At 42.3% G+C, this 13,167-nt stretch overlaps 1 protein-coding gene across 11 annotated transcripts in view; it reads right to left on the bottom strand.

The window, feature by feature from the left end:
* The window catches only part of Map3k13 (mitogen-activated protein kinase kinase kinase 13), a 140,962-nt gene that overhangs the window by 55,020 nt on the left and 72,775 nt on the right, over positions 1-13,167 (bottom strand). For 2 of the 11 annotated variants that reach the window (XM_029544316.1, XM_029544315.1), the window contains exon 1: positions 6,001-6,117. The exons of 8 other annotated variants lie outside the window; for them this stretch is intronic. The gene's annotated coding sequence lies outside the window, so the exon portion shown is untranslated. Of the gene's footprint in view, positions 1-6,000; positions 6,125-13,167 lie in introns of those variants that run through there. One more of the 11 variants, XM_029544317.1, reaches the window with a different exon arrangement.

Below are 13,167 nucleotides of genomic sequence, written 5' to 3'. Positions count from 1 at the left end.
ATGTGCTGCCACACGCCCAGTGCTTGACATGGGTGCTGGGAGTCCAAAATCAGGAACATATGCTTGTGTGGCAAGTACTTTAGTGACTGAGCTAACTCTCTAGCACCCGTATGGACATTAACATTTTATTTTCACTTATGTGTATGTACATGTTAGCAGCATATGCCATGTGTGTTGGGGTACCCTTGGTGGCCAGTTATAGGTGGTTGTGAGCTGCCTGACATGGCTGCTGGAAACTGAACTGGAAGATCAGCAAACACTGCTAACCACTGTGCCATATCTACAGCCCCTAGAGGATATTTTTCAAAAGAGTTCAACTCAACAACTCTATCACCCACAGTAACTACATGACACATGGCTTCTACATCTATCTGCAAAGTAAAGAATTGTTCCACAATATTAACAATTGCTCTATTGAACTTGTTTGGTCAACTTGATTTTCCTCTGTCTGGGTGTCTGATATTGCTCAATCACTGGCCATCAGACCCAACAGTGCTTAGAAAAACCATTTGTCTTTACGTCACTTATGCCGTCTCCAGCCTCAAGGCCCAAGTTCACCTGCATATCCTCTCTGCTGCTCCAACCTGTCCGAACCATATCAGATACATAACTAACAAATGAAGACCATGTGCCTTGAACTAACTCATCGAAGAAATACATACATCATGAACAATTGAGGCAGCTTCTCCTCTCACCCCCAAACACACCATTCCTACAGAAATGTTTGCCAATCATTTCTTTTTTTTTTTATTATTATTATTTTCTTTATTTACATTTCAAATGCTATCCCGAAAGTTTCCCATACCCCTCCCCCCCTTGCCAATCATTTCTGAAACACCTAGATGCATATGCAAATACATCACTGAATGATACAACCTAAAACAGACCTATAACAGATGAGGAGACTTAAATAGCAAGAAAAGCCTTCTATCTACAACAACAACAACAACAACAACAATACAAACTCCACAGCAGAATGCTGTCAGACTTTTAAAGAAGATCTGCAGCCAATCTCTTTGTTGCTGAGGTTGGTTTCTCCAGACAGAGTTTCACTGTGTCTTGGCTGTCCTGGAACTCATTCAAGACCAGGCTGGCCTTGAACTCAGAGGTCTATGTGCTCTGCTTTCAAAGTGCTTAGATTAAAAGCTTGGACCACTATCACTTGGCTATGCAATCCTTAAACTACTCAAACAAAACCAACCAACCAACCAAAGAAACCAGCAGAAACAGAGGGAGCACTCTCCTATATGAAGCCTGTATCACTTTAGTACCAAAAACCAGATAAAGACATGACAATAAAGGAATGCAGACATACTTCAAAAATGATTATCCACCATGACAAAGTTGACTTTTATCTCTGAGATACAGGGATGGCTCAATAAACTCAAGTCAATAAATGTAATATACCCTCTACCATACAAATTGACTTAAAGGTAAAAGTCATATGATCATCTCAATAGATGCAGAAAAACCCTTTGACAACATCCAACATGTCTTCATGATGAAAGTCCTAAAGAATGTAGGACTAGAGAGAACACACCTCAACATAATAAAGGATAAATATGAAAACCCACAGCTAATGCCATCCTAAATGGAGAAAAGCTTGAAGCAGTCCCCCTGAACTGAGGAACAAGACTATGCTGCCCACTGCCCCATTCCTTCCCAATGCTGTGCTCACAGCACACCCGGAGCAGTAAGACAAGAGAAGGAAATGACAAGGTCCCAATAGGGAAAGAAAATAATCGCACTATCTCTATTTGCAGATGTCACAGTACAAGACATGAGACTCTGACAATTCTACCAGAAAATAAGTGCAGCAGTATGGAAGAATTAGCTTGCCCAAATCAATGGCTTTTCTATACACCACCACCACCAGCAATACAGAGAAGGAGCTTGGGAATCCAGTCTCATTCCCAATAACCTAAAAGAAAATACCATATCTAGGCATAAACATAACCAAGGAATGGAAGGGCCTCTCCATGAAAACTTTCAACCTCTGAAGAAAGAGATAGGAAAGACACTAGAAAGTTGAAAGAAACCCCATGTTCACGGATCAGTAGAATTAATACTGTATAAATGACCATTTTACCAAAAACCATTTATAGATTTGATGTAATCCCAATCAAAATCCCCATCCCATCGTCACAAAAATAGAAAAAAGCTATCCTCATATGGATCCACAGAAGACCGCAGACAGACAGAACAATCCTGAGCACAGAGAACGATGCTGGAGGGATTACAATTCCAGATCGTAAGATACATTACAGAGACAGAGTGAAAAAACAATATGGCATTGGCACAACAATGACATGAAGACCCAGACATGAGCAGATGTAACTTCAGCCATTTGATATTTGACTAAGACTCAGACAACAACCTGGAGGAAAGGCAGCATCATCAACAAATGGTCCTGGGGAGCTGGATGTCCACATGCAGAAGAATGAAATCAGACCTGTATCATCCCCTTGAGAAAAACTACCTTCAAATGGATCAAAGACCTAACTGTGAAACACAGAAGTCGCTAGAAGAAAACCCAAGCAGTATTCTACAGGATACAAATGCAAGGACTTCCTGAACAGGACTCCATTGGTCCAAGAATTAAGGCCAACAATTGACAAGGGGGACTTCATGAAACTAAAACCACACACCACCACCACCACCACCACCACCACCACTACCACCACCACCACCACCAAAACTATTAAAGAAAAAGAAACCATGAATTTGAAAAACAGCAAGGGGGAGTTCATGCGGAGGTTTGTAGGGAGGAGAAGGAAGGAGGAATGATGTAATTATATTATCCTTCCTTCCTTCCTTCCTTCCTTCCTTCCTTCCTTCCTTCCTTCCTTCCTTCCTTTCTTTGATTCAGGATTTCTCTGTGTAGCCCTGGCTGTCCTTGGAACTTTCTCTGTAGACCAGGCTACCCTCAAAGTCAGAGGTCTACCTGCTTCTGCCTCCCAAGTGCTGGCCTTCAAGGTGTGTGCCACTAATGCTGGCCTCAGCACTCAGATACAATGACTTCAACGCTTGTCAGCAGACTACAAAAAACTGCCCATGGCTTTGGAAAAGCTTAGAAACAATTCTTTAGTTGCAATGTCTGCATTATCTGTGGCACGCTGGTCTTTTTTAGGTAAGTCATAGGGGAAAGACACCAGGTCTCGTTGTTTTCCAGCTTCATTGGGTTAGCAAAAGTTATACTTCTGATAAAAATAATCTTGCAGACAAAAGGTGTATAATGTGATGCTTTGTTATTCATATACACTATAAGATGACCATAATTAATATTCCCATTTCCTCGCCATGCCTTTTAAAATGACAGCAGCATGGTATATGTGGCCCTAGTTGTCAATGAAACCCCTAAAACATTTACTGCAGCTATAATTTCTATTCAGCCAATTGATAGGTCAGACTTTTGTTATTGTATGACATGCTATAATAAAAGGGTTCATGGCTTCATAATTCTTAATGTACCATCTCTACCAAGGAACCTCATCAATCAGGAAGATGGACAGAAGACTTGATTCAGAGTGGGATTTATTCACTAGTCTTTAGAATTTCAGGGTTGCAGCAGACCGGCAGATAGTCTCAACAGATTTGAACTACACTCCTTGGATTAATTACTATCTGTTTTAGCTAGACAGGGATTATTTCCATCTACCAACCCTTCCCAAAGCCCCATGTATATACATAAACTCTGCCTGCGGCTTTTTTAAAAAAAAAAAAATTTCCACTTTGCCATTCAATTTTTGATCTGGGAAGACTATGTACCATAGGTTCCGCATTCTTTTTGCATGCATGAGCTCTATCTGGTACCTCGGGGTGTGGTGTCTCTGGGAACACAGCTTAACAGCATTAGTAAATGCAGTTCAATCAGAGGGGAGCTGAGCAGCAGCTGAGCCAGTCTCATAATTCGCTCTGGGAAAGCCCTTGGATTTCAGAGGCATACTGCCCAGCTGGAGAGACACATCTAATCCCTGCTAATGGTCTCTCTCCCTCTCCTTCCTATCGGGACCCTGCTTTTTACACATGTGCACTTAATTACATATGCTCACTGAGAGTCCAGTGTAGCCAAACAACACAGCACCCAGGATTAAATTACACAGCGAGACGTCCAGACATCACCTGGCCCCGACATCCGGTGTAATTAATGCTGTCTGTATTTCACAATGTGCGGCTTAAAGAGCTCAAAAAGATTTACAACTAGATACTAATACTCAACAGTGATTTTTTTTTTTTTATTGTAAGACAGAATAAAATAAGCTTGGCTTCTGAAAGGATTTAAATTAAAAATAAACATTAAGAGAAGACACCTAGACTTGACCTTAAATAATATTTGAAGCTGCTAACAAAAATAGGCATAGCATAACAAAGAAGTTAAGAAAAATATAACTAAAAGCTCAAAACAATGAAGTAAAAATTAGTAGGCAAAAAAAAAAAATTAAAATACTGTCTAGCAACATGTAAAAATAATTCCCAGAATCAGACCGGTGCTTTCATTGGATCAACGTAAAGACTTTCAAGGAAGAACAAGGAAGAGCAGTTCCTGCTTCTTCCAAGAGAGCCTCCTTTCAGAGATGTACCCCAAGTGAGAAGGATGGCATAGCAGAGGGCTATCTCAAATACAGTGCACGGTTCCCAAGTACCTCTCCTGATGAGGTACACATTCCAAAGTTCCAGAAAGGTGGCACGCAGCAAGAGATTCCGAGTCAGCAGTTCTGTGAAGGCCTGGTTTAAGCCATTAGGGCTCAAGCCACAGTCGGAGAGACGGATCTCTGTTTTATTTGTTTGTTTTTTTTATACTTGAGCTATAGGTGATCCTAAGAGGCTAAGGGTGTGATTCAGTGGTGGTAGAATACACCCAAGAAGAGCTGACACTCCCCCATCAAAATTCAAGAATCTGACTTGAATATTTGCCTTAATATTTAATTTCCACAGTTAAAATCCCACTAAAAAGTTTGCCTATTTGTTTCTACAATGTATAATATTCTTTACATTCTGATGGAACTTCATTTTAAAGAGTATTTTGATAAATAGGAATGGTTGTGTATAGTCATTTGCAAGCAGCACAGATTATTTTTTAAAAGCCAGAGGTAAATGTCTGCTGAAGATAAGTAGGGGGTGATGAGGTGGAAGTCGCCATCTGTGGCTATAAATTACAGTCGTGCTGCATGGTAACGGACAGAGGGCTGGTCCGTAAGGCTCCCTGAGGAGATTCCATCTATCAATGCAGCCATCCATAGAAGGCTCCGAGGGAAGGGCAGTTCTGAGTCCGGAAAAGGTCTCTGCTACAGCAGGGGGATATAGCATCCTCTGGCTTTCCAAAGCAACATGGACACCAACCACACGCACACGCGCGCGCGCACGCGCGCACACACACACACACACACACACACACACATGAATGCGAAAAGTCCTCAATCCTCAATTTGTTAAGTATAAAGAGAAGTGCCTCGCACACTGGATGGAGTTTAGGACTCAGAGAGCACTAGACAAGCAAACTCAAGAGAAGGAAGAGCAGCTTTAAGGATGCTTCGTAGCTCTCTGGTCAGCTTGCAACCATTTCTGGACAGGAAAATGACAATATTATTTACAGTGTCATGAGAAGTAGCCAGGAGATGTTAAACTCACAGAAGCAGAATCGTTTGCGTGCAGACACTTCCGTAACCACCCACTGCCCCACTGTTGGCTGTGCTCTTCTGCCCCTCACTGCAAGCTAAAAGCTTAGTTGCCTTAGGTAATTTTTGTAATATATGATACTTTTAAAGATGGGATAGGCAAGGAAACAGACAGAAGAAAATAAGAAGATAATAAAATGGAAAAATTAATTTATTAAGTTAACTAGAAAATTATAGGTTACAAAACCCAAACCAAACTAAAACCCAAACAAAAATAGCCTTAATGAGACCCGAGTTTTCTCTTGGGAGGAAAACACATTTAGAAATGCTAAAACAACCGCCTCTTGCATGCCTGCTCATCATGGCATGCTGCTTGAATACTTACAGCTCAGACCTGCCCTGTCTTCTGAAAGACTCAAGATCTCCACATTAGTTCTCACCTCTGCCTTCTGAGAAAGATATCCCTCAGATTCGCCACCCAAGTCGCAAAACTAGAGCAAAAGCTCTCTTTCTCTGCGAGGAAGATCACCCAGGACATATCCCTACCTACTCATTGACCAATTTAACAGATACTTTGTTAATCATTGATGGCGTTGGCTTGATATTAGGTAAAAAGTTCAACATACCGATGAACAAAACAGTGTATCCTGCTTTGGACCCATTAGAGGAGAACACACAACTAAATATTACTAGGTACTGTGAGATCCTCTAAAGCAATGGTTCTCAAGCTGTGGGCTGTGACCCCCTTGGGAGTCAAATGACCCTTTTCAGGGGTCACCTAAGATGATCAGAAACTCAGATATTTACAGTGTGATTCATAACTAGGAAAATTACAGTTATGAAGAGCTGTAAAATATTTTTATAGTTGGGGATCACCACAACATGAGGAACTGCATTAAAAGGGCATAGCATTAGGAAGGTTGAGAACCACTGCTTTAAAGGATTGAAGTTTCAAAGCTCAAAAGTAAGATTGCTCTTCAGCATGAACAGAGGAAAGAGCATCAGTCAGGAGAGTCACATTCACACAGACACCCGAGGGATCACGAGACGAGAGGGAGAAACTGCAGGGTGGGGGAGGTAGAGTAAGGTTGTCTGTCTTTCCGGCAGAGAAGGGAGATGGTTAGATCTGAAAGATGGCTCTGTTTAAGACTAGTAGACAAGAGGGAGAGTATCGTGTGGAAACCAAGCTAATATAGAGGGAATGCAAAGACTATGAACGATGTTTAGAATACAAGTCTCATGGTGCCCTGACTGGCTGGAGTCAGGGGTAGGCCAGCTGCTGCGAATCAGTGCAGAAGAGCCACAAGAGGTACCAGTTAGTCCTGCATTGTCACTAAGCCGGGATCACACTTTCAGAAGAAGCAGTTGAGACAGAGGGAGGAAGTAGCTAAACAGAAATGGAGTCAGGGACATTAGAAAGACAAATATAAGGGAAGATTTTCACAGAATTACAATGATGTCCTTGGGAGTTCTACATGGGCTCACTTATATCTTTAATTTGGTGGTCAGTACAATTATTCCTCTTTTAAGGGTAATTTCTAGTTTCTTTTCTTGTCTTTTCTCACTGACACACATAAACAATCTTCCACATGCCTCCCCCAACCTAACTGCGTCCCTTTCTTCAAAGCCTGTCTTCTATAGGCCACTGTTTGGACTCAACAGATAACAACAGATGCAGAAGTGACTGTAGATGACAAACTTTCCTGACTGAATACACAAAATCTGTATTCTCATTAGCAATACAGTTGTCCCCCAGGATCTACAGGCATTGACTTGAGGACTCCCTAAGAAGTTCCTCACACAAAAAGAAGACATATTGGCCTAGAAAGTATGCAATCCTCTGTGTCTTTTAAATATTCTCTGAATTGCTTATAATACCTCATATAATGAGAGAGCAACGTAAATCATCATCATGGGTCACTGAGTGGAGATAAATGATAAGAGCACAGGCTCAGGCCAGATGTGGCCATCACACTTTTATGAATGGTGGAACTCATATGTAAGGAAGGCTGACTACATGCCTTTATTGCTTGCTGCATTTTAAAAAGGAGATAGGGTCCTGCCACATTGCCCAAGGCTGTCCTTAAACTATTACCCTCATGCTTAGCCTTTTGAGTGCTGGGAGTACAGGGGCACATGGCCATACCTGTCCTCCACTGCTTTGTTTAAACATTTAGAGTTCAGCATTTAGAAGCAAGACCTGGCACCACTGACTCCCAGGGACCATCAGCAAGTAAGGCTGTCTACTGTGAACGCTGCTGTTCAGGGATACATTGAGAACAGCAATAACTTCTATCAATATCAGTTTATTTGCACTGACTCTGACACAAGAGGCCACAGCGGGGGTGGGGGGGAAGTGATTACAATTCTACATGGTCTGTAAAGGATGAGAAACAACATTCAAGCGAGCCTGTCCTGGGCACTGGCTGTGCCCAGTGTACTGTGCTCTTCAACAGTCATGTGCACATGCAAAGCTGGCACCGTGCTGCTTTTTATCTTCCTGAAATGTTATAATTTTTAAAAGCAACCGAACAAGAAATAGCATCTGTCCTTCAGAATTCAAGTCTAGTCAGGTAAATAAAATGGCAGGATCCGGCCAGGAAACAAGGACCAACACTTTAGTCTGGATTGAAGGCAGATTAAGCTCAGCCAAGATAGAGATGCAAAGGGAGTGAGGTGTAACAAGGGCAGGGAACACAGTCTCTGCCTCTAGGGAATGGTGGGCTGGCCATCTGTCTTTACAGGAAAACGCTCTCAGGTTTGAAGTCTGGGTGGGAGGATGCCTTTCTCACTGATGGGGTTGAGAACTGTAAATGGCTAATCTGCTGGTGTACACATTCAAAGATGCTGTTTCTTTGTTAGGCATGTTGGTAATTCCTTGAACCAACACTGCTTGCCAGTTTTTTATATCACACCATTTCTAGTGCTTCTCTAACAACCCAAGCCCATACAAACGCCTCAAAGCCCTCTCCCAGCTTGCTTTATCAGCAGCTCTCGTCACAGTCAATTAGTGCTCTGCCCTTGCCATTAACCCTTGCCCACACCCGCTGCCCCAGAGCGAAGGGTACGCATGAAGTTTCCAGTGATTAATAGCACAGGACAAAAGGTCGCAAATTTCCTTCAGATACAAAGTCCTTCCGGGAGATAGGGAGGCCAGGCAACCTTTCAAAGTCTCTGGCACGTGGCAAGGCTCTGCTCTACCCTCTGCCACATAGCCACGGCCTTCCGGTCAGGCAGAGAACTGGGCGTCCCCGAACTCCCAGTCACATGACTCCTTAGATATTTATACAGATCAGGCCAGATTGATGTCTTCTTTCTCCTGAACGGGAAAGGAGAGAGGGCACAAGCTGTTGGAAGAGGTTTCTTACAAAACTCTTAAGTGTCTGGGAATATATTTAAGAAGATTTAGATTCTTTCCAGTCAAAATCAAGATAAGTTCATCTATAGTTAACATAGATATGTGCTATGCTAAGGCTTTTTGTAGGCTATGTATATTAATACCCCTGGATGTTTATGACCATTTCAACTGCAGGTTAATGATTCAGAAAGAAGTGCCAACAGACGGCAGCCAGCCGGGTCACAAGGGACTTGGCCCTGTGCAAGTTACTTAATAACTCTGTGCCTCAGTTTCCCTATCTGCAAGTCAGATGAATTAAACTAGAATGATCTCCGAGGTCTTTTTAGTCTGTGAATACAAACACAGGCATGAGAACAATCTCTAGACGGCCTCCCTGGCACCACATCCTTCTGAGAAATTGTACAAAACATAAAAAAACTTGGTGAAGGGCACTGAACCAAATTATCTCTATTATGTCTTTCAAGTGTAAGATGCTCTAAACTTACTGGTTAGTTCTAGAGACCATAAAACAACTAATGAAAGAAATGAATTTAATGGTGAGACTGGGGAGAGACCACCATCGTCTGGCTCAGCAAATGTTCGACACAGGGAGCTAATGAGGCTTCTTGTCTCAGACACAGTGAGCTCTGACAAAGGGGCTGCTTGTCCCAGGCCAGTATGGGCATAACTTTGTGAACGCACCACCTAGCAATGACAAGGACCTTCCCTCTGCAGTTGCTCAGGCTCCGGACTGAACACACAGGGCTTCACTACATAGTCCCTTCTGACGGTCAGTCAGTACATTTGAGAGGAAAAAGGTGACAGTCATCTCTTACTTATTTGGGGTAACCTATTCCCTACCTGGGTGTGCCTTTAGAGACATTTCTTAAAGAGCTACAAATGAAATAGCTATTATTTTAAATCTCTATACTGCTGTGTTTCCAAAGTCATTTCATAGATTTTAATTTCATTTGAGTTTCAGAATAGCCATGTGAGGTGTGCATGGCAGGTAGTATTGATGTTTCTTGGAAGAAAATTGAGATTTAGTGAGGTTTAGTAACATACTCCTTAAATCCTTTATGCGACTTGAATTTGGAATTACTTGCATGCATGTATGTATATATGTATGTGTTGTGTATGTACACACATTTCATGTTTAGAGGTCAGAGGACAACATGCAGGCATCAGTTCCCTCCTTCCACTAAGTAGGTCTTGGGTACCCATCTCAGGTTGTCAGCCTTGGCATCAAGCACCCTTAACCACTGAGCCATCGAGGGAGCCCTATGATCTTGTCAGGCAAATCTGGAAGAGTGTATCTGCTTATAATTTCAATGCATTTGTTTACATCTTCTATAAATGGGAGAAGAATAAAATACTGATATGGAATCTCAGAAAATATATTTTTAAGAAGAATCCAATAACAATATTGAGGTATAATATTCTAAAAGTTGAATTAGAAACATGGAAAGGTTAGACTACCAGGAAGGGAAAAGTCAAATACTGTAAAGAACATGAAGTAGCCTAAATGTATAAAGAAATAAGGAGCTGGGGGTCCACCTATCCGGCTACGGGAAATTCACTGCCCACGCTGGTGAAGACTTTCCAGTTCCACTGCTTTGGGGTCACATTGCTGTGAGTAACACCCTGGCCACACCCTCTAAGCCCCCAAGCCCCCTGGTTCCTCAGGAAGGGTGTGGCAACGGGACCTATGGTTTGTCTTCGGAACCTTAGAGGATGAGTGAAGGCTGTTTATCTTCCATAGATTAAGTTCTCACAATAGATGGTAATTTATTTGTTAATGTTACAGTGATTCATGTTATTAAGAAAAAAAACAGTACTGAAAAAATGTCCAAATGAGGATAACCCAAAAATAGTTTTAATAAATAAGGCTTTGCCTCTGAGGGTGAAGATAGATGTATGCTTCCAGAATGACAATAAAAGCTAGAGAGGCTGTATGAGTGACAAAGGTCTAAGTTCCTAAAAATGTCTAAGGTCAAAGTTCAATCAAACTTCTACTTAAATTGTTAGAGTTATTGATCTGCCTTTGGTAACAAAGACTGACTTAAGAAATAAAAATGTACATCTCATCAAAGACTATTTAAAAGTGTTTGGTTTTTGCCAAGCTTTGTCTAAGTATTATGTAGTAGCTAAAAGAAACAGACTGATGAACTGACCTAAGTGTCTCATAACTATATGTGGAGGCCTATGTCAACATAGTCAAGAGGGATCAAAAGAGACAGTCTTCGCCCCTTGCCCTCAGTGGTAGTTTGAATAGAAATGGACCCCATAGGCTCATCTATTTGGATGCTTAGTCATCTCGGAGTGGTACTATTTGAGAAGGATTAGGAGATGCGTTAGGGTAGATGTAGCCTTGTTGGAGGAAGTGAGCCAGAAATGTCCTCAGACATCTTACCTTACTGTGATAAAATACCTAACTAGGTGTCACACAACCAAGAGATTTATTTAGCTCATAATTCTGGAGATCCGAGGACCTCTCTAAAGCTCTGCTATAAAGTTCATGTTAGATCAGTGGTTCTTAAGCTGTAGGTCACAATCCCTCTGGGGATCACATATCAGGTGTCCTGCATATCAGATACTCACATGATGATTCATACCAGTAGCAAAATTACAGTTATGAAGTAGCAATAAAATAATTTTATGCAAGAGACCACATGGTAGGGTGGGAAGCACAGGACCAGGTCTGCTGTGTCTCTGAGAACCAGTTCTCTAGAGAAATAAGCCAACTCCTCCTGAGGGCAGTAGCCTCCCACCAGACCCCACCTCTCAAGGATGCCACTACCCAAACACACCACACTGGAGACGGAGCTTCCAACACATGAACCTATAATTGGCACACTCAAAATAGCAGTGTCAAAGATTGTATTTGCCATATTCATTACTGGAGAAAAGAGGAAGATTTTTTTTTTTTTTAAGTGGGGTATGTATAGTTAGAGGACATATTGTAGGAGTCCTAGGATTTGAACTTGGGTCTTCAGGGTCTACAGGAAGTGTCCACACCTTACTCATTCCACCAGCTCAATATTGTGAGTTTTAGAAAAAAATCTTTGAAAATAGAAACTTTGTAATAAGGCATAAGACAGCTTATTATGATAAGCTGATGCTCCTTTCTTTGAACCCTATAGCTTATATTCACTTTTAATTCACTGCTATTTCTTTGGGTGCTATGCTTATACATTTTATTTATTTTAGACAGAGACTCCCCATAGCTTAGGCTGGTTTTGAACTCACTATGAGGCCCAGGCTATTCTCAGACTCCTGGCAGCCCTCTGTCTGAGCTCCTAAATGCTGAGATTATGGGCATGATGTGCCATGCCCAGATAAACTTTTTTCTTAAACAAAATCCCATCCTTATTATTAGGTTTAAAAGGGGGAAATTGTAGAACATTGCGTGGATGAACTTTGGACATATTATGTTAAATGAAGGAAGCCAGGCACAAAAGGATAAATCACACACGCCGTCACATCTGTGAGGTACTTAAGGGAAGAATTACTTTTGCCTTGATACTGCGGAACCTAGTTTCTACTGACAGGAGCTTTGGATGGGTTAGGGTGTGCAGAATTGTACTGCTGGCACAGGTACCAGAAAGGGGAAAAAAACTCCAAATCTAAAGTGCCATAGAAGAAACTCATTCTATAAAGCTAAGGATGAAGGCTGAGAGATGGCATGGCCATACATAAGCTATGCTGTCCTAGCAGAGGACAAGGATGAAGGCTGAGAGATGGCATGGCCATACATAAGCTATGCTGTCCTTGCAGAGGACCTGAGGTTGGAGCTTGGTTCCCACCACCCACAGCCGGTGGCCCACAGCTACTTGCAGCTCCAGCTGCAGGGGATCTGATACCCTCTTCTGCTCTGGGGACATCGGATCCCAGACCTGGCAGGGGGCTGTGGGGGGGAGACTGTTTTCATAATGCCCAAGCATTCTTCCCCCCACCTCTTTTCTCATTCTAAGTAGTGACTGTCCCAGAAGCGGCTACAGGCCAGCTTATGTTACAACAGATTAAGACAGTGGCCAGCCAGCATGTGTTAAGTCAGACACTGAGGAGAGAGGAAAACCTCTTCACCATGCTAACCACCTTTTGAAAAAAGGCTCGAGCCGGGCGGTGGTGGCGCACGCCTTTAATCCCAGCACTCGGGAGGCAGAGGCAGGTGGATTTCTGAGTTCGAGGCCAGCCTGGTCTACAAAGTGAGTT

The sequence above is a fragment of the Mus pahari genome, chromosome 12 (assembly GCF_900095145.1).
Source record: "Mus pahari chromosome 12, PAHARI_EIJ_v1.1, whole genome shotgun sequence".
In the NCBI taxonomy this organism is placed as follows: Eukaryota; Metazoa; Chordata; class Mammalia; order Rodentia; family Muridae; genus Mus; species Mus pahari.
Note: the sequence above shows the minus strand (reverse complement) of the source record. Positions and strands in the feature narration are given on the sequence as shown.